Source organism: Silene latifolia, chromosome X (assembly GCF_048544455.1).
Source record: "Silene latifolia isolate original U9 population chromosome X, ASM4854445v1, whole genome shotgun sequence".
Lineage (NCBI taxonomy): Eukaryota > Viridiplantae > Streptophyta > Magnoliopsida > Caryophyllales > Caryophyllaceae > Silene > Silene latifolia.
In genome coordinates, this window is record NC_133537.1 from 240,218,448 (window position 1) to 240,235,090 (window position 16,643).

At 41.0% G+C, this 16,643-nt stretch overlaps 1 non-coding gene across 1 annotated transcript; it reads left to right on the forward strand.

The window, feature by feature from the left end:
* The first annotated feature begins 3,293 nt into the window (after positions 1-3,293).
* LOC141624105 (small nucleolar RNA R71) lies at positions 3,294-3,400 on the forward strand. The gene has a single exon (XR_012533916.1). It is a non-coding gene; the product is annotated as a small nucleolar RNA R71 (small nucleolar RNA).
* The last annotated feature ends 13,243 nt before the right edge of the window (positions 3,401-16,643 follow it).

Genomic DNA, 16,643 nt, shown 5'->3' on the forward strand with positions numbered 1-16,643 from the left:
TTGCACTTCCAAGTTTGGTGTTGCCACCACCATAGCCAAAGCTTTCTTTGTTTGAAGAGCCTTTTGCCTTTGTGAGAGTGCCTTAGCCTTTGGTGCCTTTGTTGCCTTTGTTGCACCCTTAGTCCTTGCCATTGATGAGCTTAACCAAGAAAAGAGTGAAAAATCTTCAATTTGTAGTATGCCCAAATCGATTTGAAGGTGAAAGGCTTTTCCTTTATGAAAACAAAAATCGACTCAAAGGTTGAAGATTTTGTTCTTGGTTTTGATTTTTGTTGAAGATGGAGTGATTAATTTGTTGTTGGAAGGATGGTTTGATTTGATTTTGGTGAATGTTGTTGAGGGTTTTTGTTTTTATGATGGAGAGGATGAGGGTTTTGATGTTGTGGGTAGTGTTTATGAATGAATGAATGAAGGTGGGAGGGGTTATAAAGAGACCGAAAATTTCAAATCTGCGGGGGGGCAATCCGTGCGGATTAGGCTCAATCCGTGCGGATTTTGCTTCTTCTACCTTTGCAAAAACTCGCCTAAAGACGGGCGTATTTGGTACAATCCGCTCGGATTTGCTGAAACACGGACAGTGGATTTGCTCAAGGACGGACGGATTTTGCCCGAGAGAAATTTGCTTGTTTTCCTCAGCTGCAAAGACGGGCGTCTTTCTCACAAGACGGACAGATTCTTCAGGACGGGCGGATTTTCAGAAATCCGCTCGAATTCTTTAACAGTCAAGAAAATTTCAAAATTCAGCTCAGTTCAAGACGGGCGTCTTTTCTGCAGGACGCTCGGATTGCATAAGACGGGCGGATTCTTGGGAATCCGCTCGGATTCTTCCCCTATGTACACGGATTCAGTTCCACCCGTGCACAGCGCATTCCCTTTATCATTCTTCCATTCTTTCTTCAAGTCTTGTGTTCTTCATTGTGGGGGCACTACTAAGGCATGGATAGCCTAGGCAATTGCCATCCCCACACTAAGGTAAAGTACTACACATCAATTTGAAATTGTTAGTCCCTCCCTCACTTCTCTCTTACATGACAATTATTTTGATCAAAGTAAATACAAATCCAAAAATGACAAAAATGCAATACAAGAATTGAAATGTAAGTTAGGGAGTTAGAAATATTTACAAGTGGTGGTTTAGGGAGGACTCCACCAAACTCTCATTCTTGATGAGATGTCAAGGGGGCATGTTCAAGGTGTTGTTGATGTTGCTCAACACCTTGAAGAAGTAATCAAAAGCTTGTTCATTATTATGGTAGAGGTCCTCAATAGACCGTGGCCCTTGTTGTTAATCATGATCGATGGCATGTCCAATGTAGGGATTAAAAATCCCTTCAAATTCGTCGTCCCAAAGACCACAAACTTCATTGAGTTGATCATTGAAAATCTCTTGCTTAGATGGAGACAACTCTCCCAATTTCTTCTCTTGGCCAATGAGGCCATCCTCTTCTTCCTTGGTTGATTTTGATGAGCTTTGCAAGCTCTCCTTGTTACTATTCACTTGCTCTTTGAATGGAGCATCTTCAATTTTCTTCCTCCATTGGAGTTCCGATTTCTTCCTTTCATCTTTTCGGCTATAATGATCAATCATGAAACATGGCTCATGCAAACGAGGAGCTCTCATAGTCTTTTTAAGATTAAAAGTTATGCTTTCATCTCCCACTTCTAGAGTGAGCTCACCATGTTTCACATCAATCACCGCACCGGCGGTGTGTAGGAAAGGTCTTCCTAGGATGATTGGAATGTTGGAATCTTCCTCCATATCAACAATGACAAAGTCCACCGGGATGAAAAACTTCCCAATTCGCACGGGGACATCTTCCCATATCCCTAACGGTGTCTTCGTCGATCTATCGGCCATTTGGAGTGTGATGTTGGTGCATTTAAGCTCTCCCATCCCCAACCTTTTACTTACCGAGTACGGCATGACACTCACACTAGCCCCTAGATCACATAAGGCTTTGTTGATCGTCGTGTTGCCAATGGTACACGGTATTGAGAAGCTTCCCGGATCCTTTAACTTTGGAGGTGAACTCCCTTGAAGTATTGCACTACTCACCTTAGTGAAGGCGATAGTCTCAAGTTTCCGGATTGACTTCTTCTTTGTGAGGATATCTTTCATGGACTTCGCATAGGCCGGAACGTGATTGATTAATTCCGTGAAAGGAATTGAGACTTCTAAATTCTTCACAATTTCCATGAACTTTCCAAGTTGATCATCAAATTTGGGCTTGGCTTGACGACTTGGAAAAGGAAGTCTAATCACAATGGGCTCCTTCTCTTTGGCCTTGTCTTCATTTTTCTTTGAACTTTCTTCTTTTGATGATTCTCCATCTTTGGAGTTTTGCACAATTTCTTCCTTTTCACTAGCTTCCACAACTTCATCCTCAACTTGCTTCTTCGGTGCTTCATACCTTGTACCACTTCTCAAGTGAATGGCACTAACCGTTTCATGTCTAGGGGGATTACTTTGAGGTGGTAATTGCCCCTTTTGTCTTTGTGAGCTTGAAGATGCTAGTTGAGTCAATTGTGTTTCCAACATCTTGGTGTGAGCTAGAATGTTGTTGATGGTGGTTTCCTTTGCTTGGCTATCTTTTTGCATTTGGGTGAAAAATTCTTGTTGATTCTTTTGCATTTGGAGGACCGCTTTTTGGACATCAAAACCTTGGTCATTTTGGTGATTGTATGGATTTTGATTTTGGTAACCTTGGTTTTGATTGTAAAAGGGTCTTTGATTTTGGTTTCTCATGGGTGGTGGAGTGTATGTTGTTTGAGGGTTTTGAACATTTTGGCTTTTGTATGAGAGATTTGGATGGAACTTAGTGTTTTCATTGTAAAAATTTGAATAAGGGGTACCACTTTTATATGCTTGGAAAGCATTCACTTGTTCGGTTGTTCCCCTACACTCACTTGGGTCATGACCCAAAGTTCCACAATTCTCACATATCCCACTTGGGATTGATGAGGATGCCGTCATGGCATTGACATGATGCTTCGATGATTTTGAGTTTTCCTTAAGTCTAGCCATAGCTTGTTCAAACTTCAAGTTGATTGTATCGATATGGGAGCTTAGTTGGGCACCTAATTGAGTAACGGTGTCCACTTCATACTTTCCTCCTCTAGTAGCCTTGCAAGGCCTACTATATTGTGAATTGTGGATTGCCATCTCTTCAATTTTGCTCCAAGTTTGGTTGTCATCAACCTCGGTGAACATTCCATTCGATCCCATATTGAGAATGTTCCTAGAATCTTCATATAAACCATTCCAAAATTGTTGCACCAAAAACCATTCGCTAAGTCCATGGTGAGGACATGAGCGACAAATTCCCTTGAACCGCTCCCAAGCTTCATACAAAGACTCTTCATCCCTTTGCTTAAAACCCGTAATTTGAGCTCTTAGCATGTTGGTCTTTTCCGGTGGGTAGAATTTTTTGTAGAAAGCTAGAGCCAACTTCTTCCAAGAATCTATTCCAAGGGTGGCCTTATCAAGGCCCTTCAACCATTGCTTTGCGGTGCCGATTAAGGAAAAAGGAAATAAGACCCATCTAATTTGGTCTTGAGTCACGCCCGTTTGAGAGATAGCATCCCAATAATCGCAAAAGGTTTCCATATGAGAATGAGGATCCTCACTAGGCATTCCCCCGAATTGGCTCCTCTCAACTAGTTGGATGAAGGCGGACTTGGCAATAAAGTTTCCGGTGAGATGTTACGGTGTAGGAGTACCATTTGGTAGATTCTCCTCGGTGGGTACGGAGTGTGACGAGAATTTTGGCATTGTAGGTGGATTTTGTGGGGTATTGTGTAATGGGTTTTCTTCTCCTTCTATTGCAAAAGGATTGACAAACTCACTAGTGGGTTGAACAACTTCACTAACACCTCTCAAATTCCTCCTAACAAGTCTCCTATTGTTCGTCAAGGTTCTTTCGATTTCACGGTCAAAAGGTGACAAATCACTTTGTAACCTTCTAGACATGCAAAATATCAAACAACTCGAAAACAATTAGAACAAACCTTGAGGAGTTTTACTTCCTCAAGGTGAAGAAAGATACAACTAATAACAATAAAAAGAAATCTAAATCAAACAAACACCGTCCCCGGCAACGGCGCCATTTTTGATGCGATCCCGCTAAGTGTTCACAAATTAAGATGTGGTCGTTGGTCACGGTCGAATCAAAACACAATTTATAGCTTAACAAGCAACTCTACAATTAGTAAAGAGGCAAGTAAAGGTCGGATCCCAAGGGACGGGAGTTGAAATGAGATTTCTATTGTAACTAATGGTGTCTAAGGGGTGTCACAAATTGGGTTGATGTAGAAGGTTACTAAACTAGAATAACAATGAAAATAAACAAGCAAGATGAATAAAAAGGGGTGCAAACAATTGATTAAAGGCACTAGGGTGTCATGGGATCATAGGGGAATCATGGGACATGATCATACAAACATGTTCTCAAATTATAAGCAAGCAATTATTGTTGTGATGGATTGAGTTGGGTTATGTCTTACAATCCTAGGAAAGTTTGGGTCTCGGAGCCGAATCGATAAGATTGTACAACACCTACAAGTCGACTTAATCTTCCCTACTCAACAACATGCATGGTCTAATGAGACTCGAGTTGGGTTATGTCTTACAAGTCTCATTGAAAAGATAGGAGATGATAGTAAATGCAAGGATTCATAGGCTTAGCATTTCATCAAATATAACATGTGCATGAGTTGAGATCAAAACAAGCAAGCAAATAAAACATGAAAGCATATTAATTTAAGCATGAATCATTCCCCATGTTGGTTTCCCCTAATCATCCATTAACCCTAGCTAAGAGACTACTCACTCATTATCATGTTGATCATGCTAGCAAGGTCGTCAATCATACTAACAATATGAAACATGATGAATAAATGAAAGTAATTAACAATAATTAAAAAGGGATTAAGAGATTATACCTACTAATGATTCCAATAATAAAGCAAGAATAATAGAAGTACTTGAATGCTAGATTGAGAGGTTGTCAATCTCCCAATAATAACCCAAATAATCTTCAATTACCCAAAATAAAGGATGAACAAAAGAGAGATTAAAGAACTAAAACTTGGATTAAAACTTGATTAATACTTGATTACAATATTGAAGAGAGATTTGATTGATATTAACTACACTAATTATTGATAAGAAGAACATGCTCCTCTAATTAGCCTAATGGGGTATTTATAGTGAAAATTAGGGAGGATGCATTAGGGTTAACTAAGGGCTAAACAAGTAATTACACTTTTTAAGTTGAGCAAGGAGGACCCGGTATTTTCTGAGAGAAGGGCTTCTCTTTTCGTAGCTTGAAGAAGACAATCCGTGCTGTGAAGAAATCCGGGCGGAATAAGGTCGGGACGGCCGGATTTGGGCGGTGGAATCCAAGCGGATTCTGGGGAATCCGGACGTATTGTTGAGGGGGAATCCGAGCGGATTCTGGCACGGGACGCTCGGATTGTGCAGAGGCTGGACGGGCGGATTGCTGGCAATCCGCTCGGATTGTCAGTCAGCATAGTAACTTCTTCTTTTCTTCCCTTTTCTTCATAAATTCCTTGGGGATTTCCTTGGGGACTCAAGGATCTTTCCTCAACATTGCTCTTCTACTATGATATGTACAAAAGCCTTCTAATCTTGTCTCTCCTTGATGCTTGGTCATTGAATTCGATCAATTTAGTCTCGTTTTGCCATGAAAATGCAAGATTCTTACTCCTTTCCTACCAAGGGATCAATATCTCAAAGAATATGCAAAACAAAGAACTAAAGATAAGAAATGACCCAAATAAGCACTAAAAAGCATGGAAACAAGGCTAATTCGGGGGCTAAATATGCGCCAATTATGGTCACATCATGATTCCAAACTCGAATTTCAATTGCGTGTCCAGTTGATATCGAGCAGACATACATCAGCGTTCAATTATGTATGCCAATTATATGTATATAAACTCGAATCAACAATTCATCAACCCTAATTTGTTGACGAATAAACAAATTCGAAACACACAAAGTCGAAATTAAGGGAAATTAATAGAGAAATTAAACAAACCTCATTGAATTTTGATGTACGCTGAAATCTGGTTCGATTTTCGTCTCCATTGATGAAGGAAGCAGTAGAATATTGAAGCTTGTTCTTCAATTTGAAGAAGCAGTTTTATGATTGGAATAGAGAGAGAGAGAGAGAGAGAGAGAGAGAGAGAGAACGTAATTTCGTATGCAGTTTTATGATGTGCGTTTGATTTTAGTTTTTGCTGAGTTAATATCCGTCGTCCGTGTTATTAGACATCTAATAGATGTGGGTGGTTCTCACAGTTCTCATTATATTAGTGGTTCTCACCGGATCCTGATCCTATATATATATATATATATATATATATATATATATATATATAATGATGCAATCTATTCCACTCTATATGATGCATGAGTTTATTTGTTGGAGAGCTAATTTGGATTAACTCCCATTCCTTATGTTTGAACTTCACCAAACCGAGTGAGACACTATTTCTAGTGTAAAAGTGGGGAAGTTCATGCACAAGTATGCAATGCATGAAACTAATTGTCATTATTTTGGATTTTTAATGCGGGAACAATAAATTTATCATCACCTTGATGTTGCTAAGGTGGAAAAATAGTCCTTAATTTTTACAAGGACACCCCTAGAGTTTGAACAATTAAATGTTAACCAAGCATGAAATTTTTGATAAGAAAAATGAGGGGGAGTAGAAGAGTTTCACCCAGGCCTTGGTGGGTGCCTCATGCCCGCCCCACCAAGCTCATGGACATCTTCATTGGTTACCATCATCCCCTCCAAGGGCACTATCTCATTGCGCTCGCGATTCATCGCTCTCATAGAAATTCATAAATTCGTCCCCCTCGCTATTGACTTCCAACGTATCACCGCCATTTGTCATTCTCCTTCTCCTTCTCCTTGTCCATGTGTTCCACCGTTGGCATGCTCCGAGTTTGGAAAAAGAATTTCTATTTGAGCCCAAGAGGGAAGCGTTCCCTCTTCACTAATATGCCCTTGGTGGGCCAACCGGTGAAATTGTGGATAGAGAGTATAATAATTGTCTACTCTAGCTTCATATTGCCTTTGGTGTAAATCTTGAAGTAGACCCGTTACAAAGTCATCTCTAGGAAGGATGAAGGGATTTGGGTGATTGTAAGGTTGATATGGAAAGGGGTAAGGCGAGATGACAACCTTTTCTTTTTCATTTGCTTGAGGTTCATTTTGTTGAGGTTTAGTAGAAGGTGGGGTTCGATTTGCTTGGCTTGAACGAGTTGGGAAGAGGTAGGATGACACTTGTGAGAGGGGACCCCTTCTAGGCGATACTCTTGTTAAACCTTCCATTGGAAGGAAAATGGAGGTGCTCCCTTTGGTGAGCCACTTGATCTTTCGCTCATAACCTTCAAAGGTGATTCAATGGTGGTGTCGGAAGATTAACATCTCATCAATCTTGGTAGTACCCAGAAGAGGTACATAAGCATTGTTGTTGTTGAAAGATGGATTGAAGAACTTAGCAAGTCTTGTTATTAATCCTCCATTGACAATATGGATCATACCATCATCATCTCCATTCCGGAATTTTGCCCACCTCTCAAGAAGGACTAGGGGGCGTTGAAATGATAACTGCTTCTCCCTTGTATTTCTAGGTAAGACTCCATAAAGACTAGATCAAGTTCATTCACAACCGCGGGATCACGCCAGCTATGAGAGTGCTTGCAATAAACCGGTAAGTGAGCCGAATAATGGGGTTTTGGATATAAGAGGTCGAGCATTCATTAATGAATGAGAAATCGCGACCCGTCAAGGCTCGCCATAGAGGTGCTATGCTATAATTCCGAGGTTTTGATGTACTGGTAGGCGATACATCAAGTCCCAACACACTCGAAAATTCCACAAGGGTCATCATTCGTGTTGTATTCTCAAGTCGAAATTCCACACAAATCGTCTTGTTTAAGGTTGATATTTTCAGAAAACTCAAAAATTCAAGGACTAGTGGTCGATATGTGAGCTCATGCATGTTGAACATAGTTGAAACACCAATAAGTTCAAAGTGTGCCTCGGTTTGATGATAAATTCCTAGTTTCTTCAATGTCTCATGGCAAATGAATTTAGTAGGAAGAATATTCTTACCAAGGAGACGATGAAAGACGATTCTTTAAGCATCGTTGACAAATTCTATGTTGGAGAACTCATTAAGTCTTGAGAGATCAATGATTTCTTCATTTTCTCTTCTCAGAGTGTTGAGATGAGAGGTAGAAGAGCTTCCTATGACCCTTGTTCTTCTTCTTTCTCTTGGTAGGGATCTTCTTGGTGTCATTTTGAAAGTAGATCTTGAGATTTTGCTTGAATGAGATAAATATTATTCTTTTTAATTGAGATCCCTTCAAGCCCTAGGTTTTGGGGTTTTTTATTTGGAGATGTAAATGGGTGTTTTTGGTGTGTTTTGAGTCATTTAAGAGGGGGTTCTATGTTTTATAGAGGAAAGAAGGATGAGGTGTCTTAATATGTGTGGTAGAGAGGAGAGTGCATTTGTCGAAATTAGAGGAGCAGCACGAGAGGGAGATGCGCGGATCGTGGTCGGGGCGGGCGTCTTCTGCTTTAAAGAAAATTTTGGACGAGCAGATAGGGACGGGCGGATCGAGCTCAGGACGCTCGAATTCTGACATAGTACATCCTGAATTTGCCAACCCGTGCCCGAACGCGCGGATTCAACACGGGACGCTCGGATTCTCAGACAGTACATCCTGAATTTGCCACCCGTGCAAGGACGCGCGGATCCAGCCCAGCTCGAGCGAATTCTCCCTGGGGACGCTCGGATCCTTCTGGGGAGGTGCGGATTTACAAATAGCGTGAACTCATAATTTTAAATCATGCCAGGACACGCGGATTAGTCTCAAGACGAGCGGCTCATGGTCCGGGACAAGCGTCTTGCTGATGATCTGTGCTGATTTTGTGACAGAACACTTTCTTCAATTTAAGCTTTCACAAGACCCGCGTCCTAAGTCCAGGACGCTCTGCTCCTCCCCTGGGACGCGCGGATCATCATCAGTTCCCACGGACTCATGTCTGCCCGTGGGGTTTCTTTCTTTTTCTTTCTCTTTCTCCTTACTTTATTCATTGACAAAGGGTGCTTCCCTACACTTGATTTGTTACATCCTTCATTCATCAAGCAAGATTAGTAACACTCCCTCACTAACTCTCATGTCAAAAATCATGCTTTAAGGAAATTAAATGTAAATGCAATGAAGTGAAAAATACAAGTAAGAAGGGTTAGTATATTAAAAGTTATAGTTTGGAGAGGACTCCACCAAACTCTCTCATTTGTTGGTCTTATTATGGCGGGAGAGGTTCGAGGCGGATGACCTCTATTTGTCCTATAAATGCTCCTTCATAGTATGGCTTCAATATTTGACCGTTGACCTTAAACTTGTTTCCATCCTCCGACTTCATCTCAAAGTCTCCATACTTCTCCACTTCGGTGATTATATAGGGACCCATCCATCTTGAATTTAACTTCCCGGGAAAAAGTCGAGATCGGGAGTTAAATAGAAGGACTTTGTTTCCTTTGTGCAAGGCTTTTTGTCTAATCCTCTTGTCATGAAGCAATTTTGTCCTTTCCTTGTAGATCTTTGCATTTTCGTAGGATTGACGTCAGAATTCCTCCAACTTTTGAATTTGCATTATCCTCTTTTGACCACTTAACTTGAGGTCAAGGTTGAGAGCTTTGATTGCCCAAAAGGCTTTATACTCCAATTTGATTCGCAAATGGCACGCCTTTCCATAGCCTTGCTTGTAAGGGGAGGCTCCTATGATAGTCTTATAGGCCATCCTATAAGGCCAAAGAGTGTCATCAATTTTCATACTCCAATCCTTACGAGTCTTGTTAACAACCTTCTCAAGAATTTGCTTGATCTCTCTATTTTAAACTTCGACTTGACCGCTTGTTTAAGGATGGTATCTCAAGCCGGTGCTATGTTGAACGCCATATTTTGTCAAAAGAGATGCGAGCTTCTTCTCATGGAAGTATGTTCCTCCATCACTAATAATTGCTCTAGGGACTCCGAATCATGGAAAGATTACTTTCTTGAGGAGATTAGTAACTGTCTTGGCGTCATCGGTTGGAGTAGCAATTGCTTCTAACCACTTTGATACATAATCGACGGCTACCAGAATGTACTTGTTTCCTTGAGATGATACAAATGGTCCTTGGTAGTTAATTCCCCATGCATCAAAAATTTCTACCTCCAATATTCCTCGTGCTGGCATCTCATTTCTCCAAGAAATGTTCCCGGTTCTTTGGCAGGGGTCACAATGGAGAATAAATTCTCTAGCATCTTCAAACATGGTAGGCCAAAAGAAGCCCGATTGAAGGACTTTAGCAACTGTTCTTCGTGCTCCATGATGTCCTGCATATCGTGATGAATGGCATCCCTCTAAGACACCTTGAACTTCCCATTGGGGTATGCATCTTCGGTAAAGTCCATCACTACATTTCTTGTAAAGATTAGGATCATCCCAAAAGTATCTCTTCACTTCAAACAAGAATCTCTTTCTTTGATTGTAGTTCAAGTTTGGGGGAAGAACTCCTCCAAGAATGTAATTAGCATAGTCGGCGAACCATGGTGTTTTGTGCATCTCGAGTTGTGAATGGATGGCCATCAAAATATCATCGAGGAAAGAGTCATTGATTGGTGTCTCTCCCTCTTCATCATGGAATCGAATTCTTGACAAGTGATCCGCTACTACATTCTTGGCTCCCTTCTTATCTCTTATTTCCAAATCAAATTCTTGGAGTAGCAAAATCCATCTCAACAGTCATGGTTTTGCTTATTTCTTTATCAAGAGATGTCTAAGAGCACGATGGTCCGAGAAAACAATCACATTTGATCAAAGAAAATAGGAACGAAATTTGTCCAATGCATAAACAATGGCAAGAAGTTCCTTTTCGGTGGTGTCATAGTTTACATGGGCGGCATCAAGAGTCTTGCTTATGTAATAGATAGAATGCAAAGCCTTTCCTACCCGTTGGCTAAGAACCGCTCCAACGGCGTAGTTACTCGCATCGCACATGATCTCAAATGGTAGCTCCCAATTTGGTGGTTGGATGATCGGTGCCGAGATTAGTGCTTCCTTGATTCTATCAAGGGCTTCAACACACTCATTAGTGAATTAGAATTGGGCATCCTTAAGCAAAATTTGAGTGAGGGGTTTTGCAATTTTGGAGAAATCTTTTATAAAACGGCGATAGAAACCCGCATGACCGAGAAAGCTCCTCACCCCTCTAACATTCACGGGAGGTGGGAGTTTCCCTATCACCTCAACATTGGCTTTATCAACTTCGATGCCCTTTTTCGAGATTAAATGACCCAAGACAATACCTTCATTGACCATAAAATGACATTTTTCCCAATTCAAGACAAGGCTAACATCTTCACATTTTTGCAATACAAGAGAAAGGTTATGCAAACAAGAGTCAAGGTCTTTTCCGTAAACGCTAAAATCATCCATAAAAACTTCCATTATGGTTTCTAGATAACTGGAGAAGACACTCATCATACATCTTTGGAAAGTAGCGGGCGCATTACATAGCCCGAAAGGCATTCTTCTATATGCAAAATTACCGTAGGGACATGTGAAGGTGGTCTTGTGTTGGTCATCCGGGTGTATCGGGATTTGGAAAAATCTCGAGTACCCGTCAAGGTAGCAAAAGAATTTGTTAGAGGCTAACCTCTCAAGCATTTGGTCAATGAATGGTAGGGGGAAATGATCCTTTCTTGTTGCGGAATTCAATTTACGATAATCGATACACATACGCCAACCGGTGATCTTCCTTGTGGGTATTAGCTCGTCCTTATCATTTGTTACCACCGTGGTACCTCCTTTCTTAGGGACCACTTGAACGGGCCTAACCCATAAAGAATCCGATATAGGATAAATGATTCCTTCATCAAGTAATTTCATAACCTCCGCTTTTACAACTTCTTGCATGTGGGGGTTTAGTCTCCTTTGGCCTTGAATAATAGGCCTATGGTCTTCTTCTAGATGAATTCTATGCATGCAAAAATTGGGGCTTATTCCCTTAAGGTCATCTAGACTATAACCTATAGCTTTTTCATGTTTTTTTAAAACATCAAGCAAACTTTCCAATTGGTTCTCATCAAGTTTGTCATTAACAATTACGGGTTTGGTTTTAGATTCATCAAGGTAAGCATACTTCAAATTTGGAGGAAGTGTTTTAGAGTTGGATTTTATACCTCACTTTCTACCATTGAAGGTTCACTAAGGGCATTTACCATCTCCACTACACATTCCATCCTCATGGCATATGCAACTTGTTCCTCAAGCTCCTCATACTCAAATTCCATAACGTATTCATCTAGCTCTTCGTCTTGCATGGTATGATCTTTGGTTGCTTGTTCTACTTTAGTGGATCGTGATGCTTCCTTAAGAATGTTATTTATCAATATGGATTGCTCATAGGTGAGCTCTTTGTAAGCTAGAGCGGCCTCAAGGAGGTCTACTTCTAATTCCCAATGCTTATTTTTATCCTCACTTGCTTCCAAGGCTTCTAATGCTTGCCAAGGGTCTTTGATGAGAGTAGTTCCCATATGGTCCTCTACACAACAATCTATAATATCCATCTTGCAAAATACACTAAGAGAAAATGGTGAGAAGTACCTTGAAGAAGTGCTCTCCCTCAAGGTAAAGAAAGACACGACTAAAAATAATTAATGAAAATCAAATCAATTTAACACCGTCCCCGACAACGGCGCCATTTTTGGTCCGGTTAAAACTTGTCGTCAAAAGCTACCAACCAAAACGATATTGATAACTTCACAAACTACTCTTAGCAAAGAGGTAAGTAAAGGTCAGATCCCAAGAGACAGGTATTGATGTAGGATTTTCAATTGCATGTAGCTATGTCTAAGGGTGTCATTAATTGGGTTGAGATGAGGTGTAGGCTAAACTACTCAATAAGATGAATAAAAAAAAGTAAAGCAATTAAAGAGGTTTGTAAAAAATTGATTAAAGGCACTAGGATGTCATGGGTTCATAGGGGATTCATGGGAGTAGATTATACAAACATGTTCTCAATAAGAGGCAAGCACTTATTGTTGTGATGGGATCGAGTTAGTGTATGTCTTACAATCCCTAGGAAGATTTGGGTCCCAGAGCCGAGTCGTCTAGACTGTACAACACCTACAACTCGGCTTAATTCTTCCTATTCAACTCTACGCATGGTCTAATGAGGCTCGAGTTGGTTTATATCTTACAAGCCTCATTGAAAAGATAAGGGATGGTAAAAAAAATGCAAGGATTCATAGGCTCGCATTTCATCAAACATAATATGTGCATAGGTTGAAACCACAACAAGCAAGCAAATTAATTATGAAAACATATTAGATTAAGCATAGATCAATATCCATGTTTGTTTCCCCTAATTCCCCATTAACCCTAGCTAGAGGAACTAGTCACTCATGATAAAGTTTAGCATGTTCATAAGGTTGTCAATCATACTAACAAAGCACTACATGATGAATAAATGAAAGTGATTAACAATAATTTTTTTTTTTTTTTGGTAACATGTGAGCATTTTATATCATAATGAATCATCCAAGAGGATATTACAAATCAGCACATATTTCAACGATTCTAGCAAGACTAAGTACATAAATTACATTGAATTGCTAAATGACTAAGCCAAGCACAATCTGACTGCTGCACCACAGAATGCACATGATGTACAAGTCTATAATGCATTTTTGCTTCTTAAGAGTGCTACCGGATGCTCAGTGTCTGCCCGAAGTTGAAATGTCAGCCTGCAATTATTGCGTTCAATCCATAGCAGATAGTAGACAGCCATTCTTACCATTCTACATGTCTTCCTCTGAAACTTCGAATAATGGTTCATAGGGCCACTTATACGAAGACAGAGCCACTGCTCAATTCTATCCAACACCTGAGAGCTATAAACACAATCCCCAAAGAGATGTTCATGAGTTTCCTCCATGGCTTCACAAAGAACACATCTATTTGACAGACAGAAGCCCAGCTGGTAAAGTTTAGACCGAGTATTTGAGGCCTTCCTCTGAATCAACCAGCCTATAACTGAATGTTTTGGTAAGATCCAAGTATCCCAAACATCTTTATACCAAGGAACAGGGGGGTAGGTTCCCTGCAACCATTGGTACCCTGCACCAACTGAATAACCACTAGAGGTAGCTATCCAAGTACTGTTCTGAAAACCACCTTCGATCAACCTCTTGACACGGCAAATATTTCTCCAGTTCCAATTGGAATCAGGAGAAGGTACATAAGTATCCCACTGTGCTCCTTTTAAATATACATGATCAATCCATAGGACCCAAAGTCTATCAACTTTTGTATGTAACAAATTAACAAGCTTTCCTACACTTGCAGTATTCCACACCCCAGCATCCTTTATGCCCAGTCCACCCTCTTTTTTACTGCAGCAAATGCCATGCCATGAAACCAAAGGTGTTCTGCCATAATCAGATTCACCACTCCATAAGAAGTTCCTACAAATAGCTTCAATCCTCTTAATAACCCCTTTAGGAATTAGGATGATAGAGGCCCAATAATTATGAAGTGTGTTGAGGACAGAATTAATAAGAACAAGCCGTCCTGCATAACTAAGCTTTCTTACTCCTATGCCTCGAATTTTAGCCATAATCTTCTCTAACAGGACATTACAGTCAGATTTAGTAAGCCTACCAGGTCGGATGGGGACACCAAAGTACTTGAAAGGGAGATGACCCTCCTGGAACCCTGAAACCTGGGTAATGTCATACTTCAACTCATCAGCTACACCACTGAAAACCACCTCAGACTTAGATGGATTAACCTTAAGACCAGATGCAGCAGAGAAGGTTTCTATAGCTCTCAGAATAAGCATAATAGATTGAACATCCCCTTTACTGAACATAAGCAAATCATCAGCAAATAACAAATGAGTTAACTTCAGGCTCTTGCAAAGAGGGTGATACCTGAAATACCATTGATTAGTTGCAAAGTCTATGATTCTGGTCAAATACTCCATACACAAACAGAAGAGTAGAGGGGAAATAGGGTCCCCTTGCCTTAACCCCCTTCTACCCTTAAAATACCCAAAGTGGGCACTGTTTGGGCTAAAAATAGCATAATGAAGAAGGCCCACTCAATAAGGTAAAGGCTATGGACATAGTGATAAGGAGGAAGGGAGCCCGCGGACAAGGGAGTGGAGAAACGGGCTTAAGGAAGATTAGGAGCCCATCATAGAAGGCGCCCGCGTTAAGGAAGGAAGTGTCAGGGAGAAGTTAGGGAGAAGTTAGGGAGAAGTTAGGGAGAAGTTAGGGAGATCAAGGAGAATTGGCAAGGGAGTCCGGATTTGGAAAGAGTCCTTATGGAAATTATACTCCCTTTCCATATTCAAGGTAGGACATATCTAGGATTCTTACCCTATAAATAGCCAAGGGAGCGAATCAAGAATTCATTCATTCAACACCCGCATTCATTCATCAAACATTCAAGATCACATCTCTGTAAATAATATACGTTCATTCTAGATTTTGCAGGCCTGACACCTAGGGTCAGCAGGATTAAGCTTCGTACCATAATTGTAATCATCCTTCTATTCATATAGTGCAACACTTGGCAGGGTACCGTCCCTCCCGCGGTTGTTCCCACATTGGGTTTTCCGCGTCACCAAATCTCTCGTGTCAATTTACATTACGCACTTTATTTTCCTATTTACTTATTGACATACGAACTATTACACAATCGACCAACGAATATAGACTACATTGACCCTAATCAATCGACTTGGGTAAAAATACCTAAACAGTTTGGCGCCCACCGTGGGGCATTGTGGTCGTCAATCGTTGATATTCTAGATATACAATGGAAAAGCAAGCATCTGAAGCTGTGACAGGGAGAAGGCAACCATCGCCACCACCACTATCTACCCAAAATACAACATCAACGGTGGCCACGCAGGCTCCCGGACATACCTGAAGAATCATACCGATAACAAAAGCTTCTCTACCTCCTAAGACTCCTGCTGTCACAACTCACCCCAGATCAGACAAGGGAATAGCAAGTTCAGGCACCACTCCGCCACCTAGTCCCACACAAATCTTACTCACTGGCGTGGAAAATCTTCAGAAAGCTATGGAAAACATGAGAGAAGACCAAAGGGGAGAAGATGCTGAGGTAAGAAGAAGGGACAGAGAGCTCTGGGCACAGATTGATATCCTGAAACAGCAGTCTGTCACCCCAGCAGGTGGGACAGGTGAAGGAAGATCTCCATTAATAGATTTGACACGGGGAGTATCGGGCAGTAGGTAGATACCAGCCGAGCTAATAACAAGATTAGATTTGGCTACAGTACCGTTAGATGGAAGAATAACCCCACAAGGGTTAGGATACCTCACACCGATAGCCGGCGCGGCTAATCGCATAGGGACACAAACAGGTGTCCTCTCCGTCAGCAGCCCCGCAGCAATCAAGCAGACACCCGCAGCAGGATCCGAGTCAAACCAGCAAGTGAACTGGCAGCAGGGGACCATCGTTACCACAACCCCCCTGACTGCCGGAGCTTATTAGAATCATCAAGAACCT